General features: G+C 43.4%; 1 pseudogene; it reads left to right on the top strand.

The window, feature by feature from the left end:
• The first annotated feature begins 8,795 nt into the window (after window positions 1-8,795).
• On the top strand, window positions 8,796-9,877 carry LOC147426287 (uncharacterized; annotated as a pseudogene).
• Window positions 9,878-13,009: the final 3,132 nt, after the last annotated feature.

Genomic DNA, 13,009 nt, shown 5'->3' with positions numbered 1-13,009 from the left:
CCACTAGTGGAGAGAAAAGAGAGAGGCTAAGAGTGCCCAACTTGGGGAAGAGAGGACGCATTTATACAGCTTTTGGTGGGCTGATCTCTTATCAAGATGTAAAATAGTACTTCAGCCTGTGGTCAAGTATTGTAATCTCATGCCGTGTAATCGAGTTGTTCTTGTGGAGCTTGGGGTGGGCATGAGCTTGTAAACCCCCATGGCCAAGAACTTGAGTCGAGGATTACAAGGCAGTCGTACGAGTTGAGATTGCAGGTGTTTTGTTTGCATTTGTTGAAAGTTCAAACTGGCAGAGAAGCATTGCTATAGAGGTTCTTTGCTCCAGCTTTCTTCTGTCATCGTTTTGGTGCTCCCACGGAGTAGAAATCCTCGTGTGCTCTAATTTTTACGAAATTCGTATACCATACAGACAGAAAATTTAAATGGGATGTGGGTCCTTATGGACAACCGTCTATGTATGTGCTATTTGTGGATAGTAATTGCGACGGTCGTTTAATTTGGATTGCAGCCTTTGTGAGGGTCGTGAGGTTTTGTGAAGTCGATCACTGGGGGTCGGGTTACCTAGTGCGAGGTGGATTAGGTACTAGAGCGATCCATCGATATCCCTTGCAGTTTTGACGTGACATGTATGTGTTTGTGTGGCAATCAAACATGGCATACGACTTTTCTAAGTTTCATGGATTGCTTAGTGAAAATGCGCACTCATTTATTGAGAAATTGGAAGTTACTTGCTTGCTTCGGGGCATACAGGATCCGGCTCCTGCAATAAAATTTACAGGATAAAGCAAAATCTTGGGTACAAAATTATGGAGAGGCGGCACAGGCACAAAGGCCAGGGATTGTGTTGGACTATAATCATGTAAAGCTTGCATTTTTGGCACAATACAGGAATGTTGAAGCACCTGATGAAGTTTGGCTTGAGATTTTGGGCAACACTCAGAGGGCTAATCAGAGTGTGGATGATTTTGTCATGCATTTTACCCGCCTTTGGGATAAATGGGCCCGAGCATTGGGAAATGAAACCCCCCCCCACCATGTTAAAAAAGGACCGTTTTGTGGCAACCTTGAAGGAGAGTTTGAAGTTTAAAGTTGAGTTGAAGCAGCCTGCCACTTTCGAAGAAGCAGTTGTAATTGCCAGGGGGAAAGAATGGAAAGCTCAAAGACTTAACGAGTATGGGAGAGTGGTCCATGGACAGGTTAATGGTGGCCAAAATGAGGAGAGTCGGGTAGAGGCTCAAGTTCAACCTATACGAAGGGCTGTAGACACTGAGCAATTGCATCGTAATATGCAGGACATGATGACCATGATGCAAGAGTTACGGCTCAATGTCCTTGGAGGTGGTCGTGGTCGTGGCGGTGGTAGAGGGGTGGCCCAGCCATATGAAGCTCAACCTAATGCCAATGCGTGTTGTGGACAAGTTGCTCCTCAGCCAGCAAGAAGGTTTATCCCTACTTATTATAATTGTGGTGAACTGGGACATATCAACACTCATTGTACAAAGCCAAAGAGGATGGGAGGTGATATGTACCCACTTCCCCATTAGGTTTGTGACAGGTCTAATGATTATGCCTTGGATATACGAGAGGATCATGGTGCTGAACAAGAGAATCAAGCTTCAACATCAGGTGGTCATGTGGGTATTGTGCAAGTGGAGAATAAAGAGACAGATATGATGCCATTGGGGAAGCGGGAAAGGCCACCAAATGGTACTGGCCCTAGCAAGAAGAAAGGGAAGGAGAAAGAGGGTGAAGATGCAAAGACGAAGAAGAAAAGGAGACCTCGCAGGAAGTTTGAAGGGCGGATTTGGCATTGGGAGAAGGTCAGACAGCTTATAGTCTCAAGGAGGATCTGATTGGGAGGAAATTAAATTGTACTTTTGGACAGTTGATGAACATGGTACCCAAATTTAAGAGGCAATGGAAGTCGTTAGTGAATCCTATTGAAAAAGAGCCGAAGTGTGGTCATGTCAGAGTGTTGTCTCTGGAAGAGTTACCTGACATTTGTCCTGTGGTGAACGCTTGGCACGAAGGTGTGGGCATGGGAGAGGCCTACATTGATGGAGGTGCGCAAGTTTGTGTGATCACACAGTTATGTGTCGAGAGACTTGGCTTGGTCATGTATGGAAGGTCTGGGTTCAGGATTCAACTAGCAAACCATGCCAAAGTAAAGTGTTTGGGACTAGTCAAAGGTTTGGAGATTGAGGTTTTTAATGTGAAAGTCATGGTAAACTTTCATGTTATGCCGGCAGGTTTGGGAGCTTTTCCTCTCATATTGGGACGACCTTGGTTAAGTGTTGTTGGTGTTGTACAAGATTGGGGCAAGGGCACATTCGCTGTGTATAGCAAAAAGGGAGAAAAGAGGATGTTTGATATGATTACCAAACAGCCTCTGGCATTAGAAGAGGTGTCTGAAGATGATGAATCTGAAATCACCAGTGAGGGGAGTTCAGAGGATTCAAATAGTAGTGCTACTTCGAGGTCCAGTGACGAGGGTGAAGTGTCCTTTTTGTTACTAAATGAAGAGGAGAAAGAAGATGGTGAAGTGTTGCAGATTTCAGAGGATATAAATGCGTCAAGTCGATTGGAGCAGCTTGAAGAGTTAATGCAACCCAAGCAGGAGCTATCAGTGAAGAAAGGACTTGTTCAAAATATGCTAAGTACAGATTTGTCACAAAAATAAAGGGCAGAATACCTGAAGATGCGGGACAAGTTTCCAAATATTTTCATTACATCATATCAATAAAAAAGGGGTTTTGTTGGGGACCCAGTGAAGATTGAGTTGATAGAAGGAGCAAAGCCAGTGAAATAGAAACTAAGAAGAATGGGTAAGGATCAAATGAATGCTTTAAAAGAAGAAGTGGATAAGCTTTTGGATGCAGGGTTTATTGTTCAAGTAGATAATGCTGAGTGGGTCAGCCTTGTAGTGGTCACTCCCAAGAAGGATGGACGTTGGAGAGTTTGTGTTGATTATAAGTCGTTAAATGCAGTGACCAAAAAGGATCCTTACCCGTTGCCTCTCATTGATCAACTCTTGGATACAGTGGCTGGTTTTGAAAGGTATAGCATCTGTGATGGTTATTCAGGATACTTTCAGCTTATCCTTGCTCCTGAAGATCAGAAGAAGACTACTTTTATCACTCCGTGGGGTTGTGTTTCCTTTCTTTGCCTTCCCTTTGGGTTGACAAATGGGCCTGGGGCTTTTGAGAGAAAGGTAGATTGGGTTCTTACCCCATTCCTTGGGAAGTTTGTCAAGGGGTTCATAGATGATTTTTGTGTGTACAGCTCATTCAAGGAGCATGTTCAAAAGCTTGAGATGACTTTTGCAAGGTATGATGAATGCGGGGGTCAGTTAAACCCTAAAAAATGTCATTTGGCACAGCCAAGGGTGATGCTTCTTGGGCATATGATCTCTGAAAATGGAATTGAAGCAGATCCAGGGAAAGTAGAAGCTTTGCTAATGCTGTCATCCCCAAAGGATACAAGACAATTGGCTACTTTCATTCAAAAGATCAAATATCTGTCTCGTTTCATACCTTTGGAATCACAGCTGTTGTATCCTTTGCAACAAGTGGTCAAAAATGATCCTTTGGAGTGGACACGTGACTCTGAGGATGTTTTTGACAAAGTTAAAGAAGTTTTGAGCACCTTACCTGTTATGCAGGCCCCTGATTGGGAGAAGGAGTTTTATGTTAACCCGTTAGTTGGACAAGATGCTATTGGGGCTATGTTGTTGCAAAGAGGGAAAGAGTCTTAGTATATGAAGCCTGTTTATTATGCTAGCAGGGTGAAAAGTCCTCATGAAAGAGAGTACTCAAAGGTTGAATTGGTGTTGATTAGCATGGTCTATGCATGTAGACGGTTTAGACATTATTTGTTGTAGAAACCGTTCACCTTTCTCACCAGTTTTTCATTGCTTCCTCAATTGTTCAATAACTCAAATATATCAAAGGCAGTGATGAAATGGATTATTGACTTGCAAGAGTTCCAATTCACTTTTCTAGTGGAAGAGAGTACTCGGGCTACTTTGGCAGACTTACTCACTTATAAAGAGACTCCTGTTTTGGTTAAAGAGGAGGTGTTCCAAAGGAAAAAACTAGAAACCCCTGCTATATCAAATGATTCACTGCTACATTTTGATGGCTCTTATCGAAGAAGTCATGATGCTGCTTCTGGTGGGGTTGTTATTTATGATGCGTAGGGAAATCTTGTGAGGAAGAAAGGGTTAAAACTCAATGCAAAGAGTAATAATGAAGAGGAGTATATGGCTCTTGAAGGCGGGTTACACATTTTTCTACAATTGGGAATCAAACGTTTGCAAATCAAAGGTGATGCGTTGTTAGTGGTAAGCACGTGTTGGGAGTATGGAAGAATAAGAATCCTAGACTGAAGAATCTATGCTTCAAAGTGAAATCGCTACTCAAAAAGTTTGAGGCATGGAGCTTGCAGCATGTTGAAAGGACTCAAAATGAAGAAGCGCATGAGGCCGCGAAAGCAATGATTACTTGTGTATTTGTGTTGAAAGCGGATGCCCCTTTGTATCATGGAAGAGAGATGTTGTCAAAAGAGGTGGATTTCTTATTGACTGCTCTCTTGCCTGAAGATTTGTCTTCATCTAAAAAGTATGCTTTTATGAGAAGAGCAAGGAAGTACAAAATGATTGGTGATATGCTTTACATGAAAGGAAGTGATCTGGTGTTGCGTCATGTGCCTTGGAAGGAGGAGATTTACAAAATTTTAGAAGAAAACCATGAAGGGTCTTGCGGAGGTCATTTTGCTATGAATATTATGCTTCACAAGAGCTTGCAAGAAGGCTATGTTTGGCCTAGTATTCAACGGGATGTCAATCACTGGTGTAAATCTTGCTTGGCTTGTCAAAAGATGGGAAAAAGGGTTCTCAAATCCGAGCTGCGGAAGAAATTCCTAGCTAATGAGGTGTTTGAAAAATGGGGCCTCGATGCTATTGGGCCATTACCCACTACAAGTAAGAGGAATTTTGTATATTTTGACAGCAGGTGGATTATTTATCACGTTCGGTAGAGGCCAAGGCTGTCAAACAAATTACCAGCAAGGAGATAGGAAAATTCGTGTACGAGCACATATGCTGCAAGTTCGGGGTGCCATTGGAGTTACTGTCTCATAGCGGGCCAGGGTTTAGAGGTGAAATGTTCGATTTCTTATGCAAGAAGCTTGGCATAGAGCATAAATACAGCACCCCTTATTATCCACAATGCAATGGACTTAATGAGAGGTTTAATGGAGAATTGGTGAAGATTTTGACAAAAATGAATTTAACACATGCCAAAACTTGGGACTCAGAGTTGCCTTGTGCGTTATGGGCATATAGAACGGCAATCAAAACTAGCACAGGATTCTCACCATATCACTTGGTTTATGGCAAAGAAGCCTTGATGCCTATTGAGGTGGAAATCCCTGCACTCAAGTTTTTATCATTGCAAGATGAAGAGAAACAAGATGCTTGGCAACAAAGGTTATTGGATTTACAATGTTTGCAGCTAGACAGGCTTTTGGCCTTGGATTACTATCAAGAAACATGTAAAAAGGCCCAGAAAAGAGCTAATGAATGCATGGAAGATAAGGGAATTGAGAAAAGAGATCTTGTTTTGCGATACAATAGTGAATTGGACCACACTTTCCAAAAGAAGTTTCAGATCAAGTGGGAGGTTCCTCTTACTGTTGTAAACAACTTTGATAATGGGACATATCAGCTGGCTGATTTAGATGGTACACTACATAGCTACCGTGTTAATGGTTATAGACTTAAGAAGTATTTAGCACGGTTGATGACTATTGTGATAGATGAGATGCTATCAATGGAAACAAAGAATGTGAATCCGCGACAAAATGTGGACGAGGTTTGATCTGGGGATGAGCTGCAGCAATTGTTCACCCTGGGGACCTCTTCTTGTCATGAATGATCAAGCAGGCTAGGGGAGGTTGACAAGTTATGTCACGCATTTTCTGAATGAGTACAAAGGCCATAAATAATGCCAAAAAACATGGTGACCACCCCCATGTATATATATGTAGATAGTTCTTCCAGCTTTGAAAGTGTCCGTGTAAAAAACCCTGTACAAAGGCTTGTTTTTGGTCAAGCTTGAATGCTGATGTTTTGGGTTGTTCGAGACTCCAAAATATGGTTTTTAATAAGGGTTTTCAGCCGTGCTTAACAGCTTGTGAATCGGACTTGTACCTCATGAATTATGAGCATCTGAAGCGGGCGGTCTCAACTTAGAAGGTGATTGCGGGTGCATGCGAGAAGGGCAACTAGGCCAACTTGGGGGTCTAAGATTAGAAACGCTGAAGTTTTATATTTCTGGAGATAGCTGAGGTGATGGGATTCGAGCCGTGTGTTACGGTGCGTCATTCGGTAACAGGAGCAGTAAGGTATGCCTCGGGGAAAATTGTGCGAGAAGTCCCCTCATGCTTGGGGAGAAGCTGGAAATTTTTGAGAAGTTGGGAAGGTGGGAGGATGGTGCCAAGTGGCAATGGAGTAATCCTACATGGGGGGGAGAAACTGGAAATTGGAGGGTATAAGGGGGGGAGTGGGTACCCCCTAAGGGTGTATCAAAGGAGCTAATGGAGCTTCTTGGCCTTGCTTGTGAGGCCTCGTGGACTTTGGGGGAGAGATGGGGCGCCATTTTCAGTCCACACCAGCTGCCCAGGTGCATGGACATTTTTTTTGGTCCAATGGACATCCCCTTTCCCCACTTGCCTTGGTCAAAACGTGGCTGACAGCTCATTTTTGACCAAAAAAAGGCCAAAATTGGACCAATTAAAAGGTGCCCAAGGCGAGAACCATGTCGACTAAGAAGAGAGAGAAAATCCCTTGGGATAAGACCCAAGAAAAAAACCCTTTTAATAGCTGCAATTCCCTGCACACCTTTTTTTCTAATAGAGACTAGCTTTTTTGGAGCTTTTGAGAGAGACCCCATCTTCGAAAGCTTGTAATTCTCTCGTCTGGTGCAAGAATTAAGAATATGGATACTATACGGAGGTCTACACGACACAAGATTCATCTTTATGGTCTTGGTTTTCATCAATTTTAATCGTGGTTCGGGTTAGAGTTGTTTTCTACCCGACTCTACAGGTGTTCGACATAGGTGTTTTCCGCAGCTTTGTGGTGTTTCTTTCCGACGGTGTGGTGTGTGCAAGGCTATAGGGGTTCTCATTTTCCTTCTTGTTTGAACGGTGACATTGTTTTGGTGCCCCTCACTGAGGATCTCTTGATTCAAGTACCTTCAGTTGGCAAGTGGTGAGCAAATAAAGTTGCAAAGATGATTTTCCTTGATGACATGCTCATCAGAATGAATGATAGGATCGGAAAATTGCGGCTGCAAGATCTTAAAGACCTGGATATGCATTCTTGGATGTTTCACAGTCTAAAGCAGGTGATGGAAGTGCTTGAGAATGTACTCCTTGATGAGCAAACGGAAACGTTTTTGTTCATTGGCACTCTTCCAGGGCTCTTGGGCATTGAGGTTGCTTGCACAGATTTGTTGGATGTGAAGAGCATTGTTGACTTCTTGAAGCAGAATAGATGCGTTAAGCATGTAGATCAGTCTTGTGCTTCTTTGTGGGCTACACATGAGAGCTCCTCTGTTCCTTATGATGATTTTATTAGTGCTGGTGAGGTTGAGTCAGATACTTATCATATGAGGTTTTTTCTCTTGATGATGTAAACCTTCATGAGGAGTCAATTGCAAGAATTAGTATGAAAGAGGAAAGCCTTGCGTGCATGTATGGAAATGAGGGCAATGATGTGGTTAGTTTGGATCCATGTTTGGCTGATTGTAAAGATGAGGGCTTGTCGAGCTCTGTCTACTAGAGTTATTTACCTTTGGATGATTTCGGTTGTGCTGTCGATGACATGCATGTTGACATTTTCGACGATGTCTTCTTTCCTCCATTTGATGCGTTGTCTTGGTATCCAGATGCCTTGTGAGTGTGTGGCCCCATTTGGGATGCTGATCTGGGTAGTGATCATGTTTGTGACACTGAGCTGCCTACAACTGATTCTCTTGATTGTGATCAAAGCGTAGCATGCAGCCAAAGAGATGATTATGGGACATGTGTAGCTGATGATGATGATCTAGATGACTGGGGATTCGATGAGCCAGATGTTGTCATGGATGAAGTACTCCTTGTTAATGTGGAGAAAGCTCAAAAGCGGATTTTCGTTATGCGGGAATGTCGGTCTCTTTCTAATGAGAATGCTAATATGGAGAAGCATGCATATGCCATGCATGGTAGCTGGACAACTTCAGTTACTATCGATGTATTTGATGGAAGTTTGAACGATGTTGTCCCTCTACTTGGTTTTGATGTAAAGTATTCAGTCTATATAATGGGAAATTGTGTCTTGTTGATTGGTAAGTTTTACTACACTATGTGGGATCCTGGTGGCAATCTGCATTTGTTTCGAGAGGCTTTGAGCTTCCCTTTTGATCCAGGAGGTCCATGATATTGAATAATTTGTTTGTATAGTGTACAAATTCTGTATTAAGGTGTTTGAGTTGAGTTTTTTCATTGACCAGTGATTGCCTCGCATGAATAGGTTCAATTATTTCTGTGCAGCTTAATGGAGATGGGTCAAAACCACTGGACATTATATTTTTAACAGCTTTTGTTGCCTTCTATAGTAAGTGTGGGGCTCTTGTTAAGGCAGAGAGGACTTTTCATGTGCTTCCTCTTTTGAATTACATATCCTCGACAGCTCTAATTAGAAGCTACATTGGGCAAGGGCTTGCTAAGGAGGTCTTCATGTTGTAAAGAACATGTTTAGCAGAGTTGAAGAAAGGGACGCATTTTCATGGTCTGTTTTGATGTTTGCATATGTACAGCATGACCTGAGAAAGATGGCAATCCCACTTTATCATCAGAGTTACAAGAGGGAGTCCTCCATAGTTTTGGGGATCACACAGGAGTGTTTCACTATGATGTGGACGGGTTTCATTTTGCATATAAAGGGGTACCCTCCGTGGCCAGTTTCCAGGGAAGAATGAATCTCTGCTCTCACATTGGCAAGGGTAGGCCACGGAGAAGAAGGCAGTGCTACAGAGTCTTGGCAGTGTTGGTTGATGCGTCAATTGAAGCTCTATTAGAGAATAAGGAAGTTGCTATTTTGTGGTTTAAGAAGGACCTACGGGTTGATGACCATGTAGGCCTCTCCTTAGCTGCAGCCTACCAGGCCCTCCTTCCAATTTACATCTTCAATCCATACCTGCTTCATGGTTGGTCACTTGAGATGCTTGAGGAGTTAGTGGCAGCTGTAGTTGAATTAAAGCTTGTTTTGCAAGGGCTAGGTTCAGATTTAATAATCACACGAGTGGAATTGTGGAAGTTGAACTTATTGCATTGGCAGGACAGGTAAGTGCCACATCCATCATTGTTAACGAAGAAATGGAACATGAGTGGCAGGAAGCTGTATTTTCTATTGCGGATGACCGTATGAAAGACAATGGAAAGGGTTGCTTGCGAATGTTGGCTGCAGCTAGTAAGGAGGATAGTAGCATGAGAGGCTGGCCTGTTCGAACATGGTCTTGGTGAAGCTTCCTCATTGAGTACATAATAGTGGGCGAGCATGGTTTGCCAGTAAGCACTGAGGAGCATTTAACGCATGAAATGTGAGCAGATTTTCTTGAGGCAGTGACTTTGGTTTGAATCTGGAAATCGTGTGGCACTGTAGGAGCAACTGAAAAGGGGTGTAGAAATTCATAGTGAAATTGATCAGATAGGGCTGCTGGGTGCTGATACCATGCTAAGTAGTGTTTTGGTGGACATGTCTACCAAATGTGGTTTACTTGTGAAGGCACAAGAGGTGTTTGACAAGCTTTCTGCTAAGAATGTAGTGTCTTGAAGTGTTCTCATCATAGGGTATTCTGAGAATGGCCATGCCAAGGAAGCACTCAACTGCTTCGAACGCATTAGGCAGCAAGGTGTTACTCTTAATGCAGCCACTTTTGCTTGCATCTTTAAAGCCTGTTATAGCATAAGAGATGCAGAGAAAGGCAGATAAATGCATGAGCATATTATCAAGAATGTCCTGTTGCTGAAAGAGAATTTCATTTGTAGTGCATTGGGAGTTCTTGCTGCTGAGCATGAATGCTCTAGCAGACTGGGGGTTTGGCAAGCTATGTCAGGCATTTTTTGGAAAAAAAAATTCGTGCTTTTATTTCATGATTAGATATCGGAGATCAGGTGTATCACTGCTCGATGGCTTCTCATTTTAACTTGGAGTAGTTGTTGTTAGGGAATTGCTTTCCTTGTCAAGTATTCATGGGTTTTTGATAGCATGCATTCACTAGTGTGTGTGATACTAATTCCATATGCCTTGTCACACCATTGTGGGTACATTAGCGGTTGGCTAATGCTTATAAGCTCAATAATTATTAAAATTTCCACTGTGACGAAGAAAAGAGGACAGAAGGCAGTAGTAACGGGGGCTTGACATGATGCTTTTGTAAAGGGGAGTGGTGGCGAGCAGAGAGAAAAAGGGAGAGAGATCTTTATGGGAATCAAGAAAGAGCCATGCAAAAGGGTTGGTGAGTCGAGAGCTACACAAGGGTACGATGAGAGGGCAGCATCTCGGCGTGAGGGGTGCTCATTCGATGGGAGGGTGAGGAGCACTTTTTCATTAAGATAGCCGAGAAGCCACCAGCTCGCCATATTGAGAAGGAGATGGAGCTCAAGAAGTGCCGATCAGTTCTGGTCTGCAAGTGGGGTTGAACTTGGAGAGAGAGGCCGAGTTGTATGAAAGAAGGTGGGCTGAGTTGCATGACAAAGAGAAAGGGAGCGCTCAGACAAGCTCAAAGAGAGAGGACTCTCGCAGGGATCAGCTTGAAGAGGAGGTGTGGATTCAGGTGGGTGCAAAAAGGCCGCTCAGGGCATCCAGCAACCTGGAGAACTAGGGAGGGGCTGCCAAGGGCTACCCTGGAGAGGCTGGGAAGAGGTATACCATATGTAGGGCATGCAGGGGGCTGCAGGTACAAGAAGGAGAACCACTGGGTAGCCCTGCAAGGGCTATGAGGGAGCTCATGAGTAATCGACAAGGGGTCCTTGAGAAGAATGATCTGTTAGAGGAGGAGTGGGAGGAAGTGCGAGCTTGAGAGAGGGCTGGGGTACAAAGCCGAGAGCAGCTAGAAGGAGCCACAACCAAAAGCAGGCCGAGCAGGACCACTTGGGGATGGGGAGAAGGTAGGTCGAAAGGCCCAACCCAGGAAACAGCCTGACCTGCAGGTGAAAGAAAATCTACTACAGTCTCTGGGAGGACGTCGAAGGGGTAGAAGGCGGCATACAGAGGACCTGAGGAGAGGTGGAAACCTAGCCAGTAGTGGAGAGCAAAGAGAGAGGCTGAGAGCGCCCAACTTGGAGAAGAGAGGATGCATTTCTACAGGTTTTGGTGGGATGATCTCTTATCAAGACATATTTAAGAGTACTTTAGCCTATGGTTATGAATGATGTATGCAGATGTATGTGGTTTGGCCTTTGTCAAGTATTGTAATCTCATGCCGTGTAATCGAGTTGTTCTTGTGGAGCTTGGGGTGGGCATGAGCTTGTAAACCCCCATGGCCAAGAACTTGAGTCGACGATTACAAGGCATTCATACGAGTTGAGATTGCAAGTGTTTTGTTTGCATTTGTTGAAAGTTCAAACTGGCAGAGAAGCATTGCTATAGAGGTTCTTTGCTCCAGCTTTCTTTTGTCAACGTGTGTCTAGATTGAAGGCGCTCCTGGTTCTACTCAACATGTCGGCAAAGTTTGAATGGAGTGACACTGGAGTCACAACGCTTTTCAGGTGATCTATTACAATGTGTTTACTTTAATGAAAAACTGTAGATGTATAATGATCTGATCGATTACTTACAAAGTATACCGCATTTTTTTCGCTGTGTAGATTGCTCAAAGAGCACATAATTCCAGCTAATAATGTGATGCTAGATTCCAAAGAGGAAGCAAGAAAGGTCTTGCAAAACTTGGGGATGGATTACAATTTATTCACGCTTGTCCTAACGACTGCATTCTATTTAGAGGGGAACACATAGACATGGAGAAGTGTCCAAAATGTGATTCCGAGAGATATCGAGTAAATCTCCATGGAACAAAAATTCCATAAAAGGTTTCACGACATTTTCCTCTGCTTCCTCGCATCAAGAATTTCTTCGAATGTAAGTCCATGGCCGCCCTAGCATCATGGCATGAGGAGAATAAATCATCGGATGGTGTGCTACGAATTCCTGTAGATTTTGCAGCCTGGAAACATATAGATGAAACATGGCCGGATTTTGCCAGGGAAGTTCAAAATTTGCACCTAGGCCTAGCTATGGATGGCGTAAATCCATTTGGTCAGAGATCAATATAAGGGGAACTTGTGGCTAAGCTTGATTGTGTCGGGGCGGTATAAAGTGAAGAATATGGATGTGTATCTTCGTCCACTATTGGAAGAGATACAACAATTGTGGATTGGCATAGAAGTGGTCGATATGAGCCGACACACAAGTCAACGGAATGCTTTGATTAGAGGCATTCTAATGTGGACCATGCATGACTATCCCGGACTAATAGAATGCTGAGGTGATTTACAGTCAAACTCAAACACTCTAAATCTTGGTTTTTCTCAAGCTTATCTATTGTCATGTGTATACATACAAGGATTCAAACAAGAAGATACACAGCATGTGTCACATGTGGACCTAGACTTAATGCATGTCGGGCGCCCTCATTGAAGAAGCAAATCTACAAAGGTCATCAAGCGTATCTTCTAGAGAATCATGTGTTATGCGACAGCTTTTTGGGAAGAGAGCCACTGAGGATGTCTGCACAAGCATGGTTAGAGCAGAAGGAGATGTGTAATGACGGTTTTCCCCCAGGGATGAAGAGACTATCTCTATGGTACGAGTTACCATATTGGTCCAGACTCATGATCAATCACTTGCTCGATCCAATGTACATATTCAAGAATGTGGGTAATCTGCTGTGGGACCATCTGACCG

The sequence above is a fragment of the Adiantum capillus-veneris genome, chromosome 24 (assembly GCF_014529385.1).
Source record: "Adiantum capillus-veneris isolate H3 chromosome 24, ASM1452938v2, whole genome shotgun sequence".
Classification (NCBI taxonomy): domain Eukaryota; kingdom Viridiplantae; phylum Streptophyta; class Polypodiopsida; order Polypodiales; family Pteridaceae; genus Adiantum; species Adiantum capillus-veneris.
Note: the sequence above shows the minus strand (reverse complement) of the source record. Positions and strands in the feature narration are given on the sequence as shown.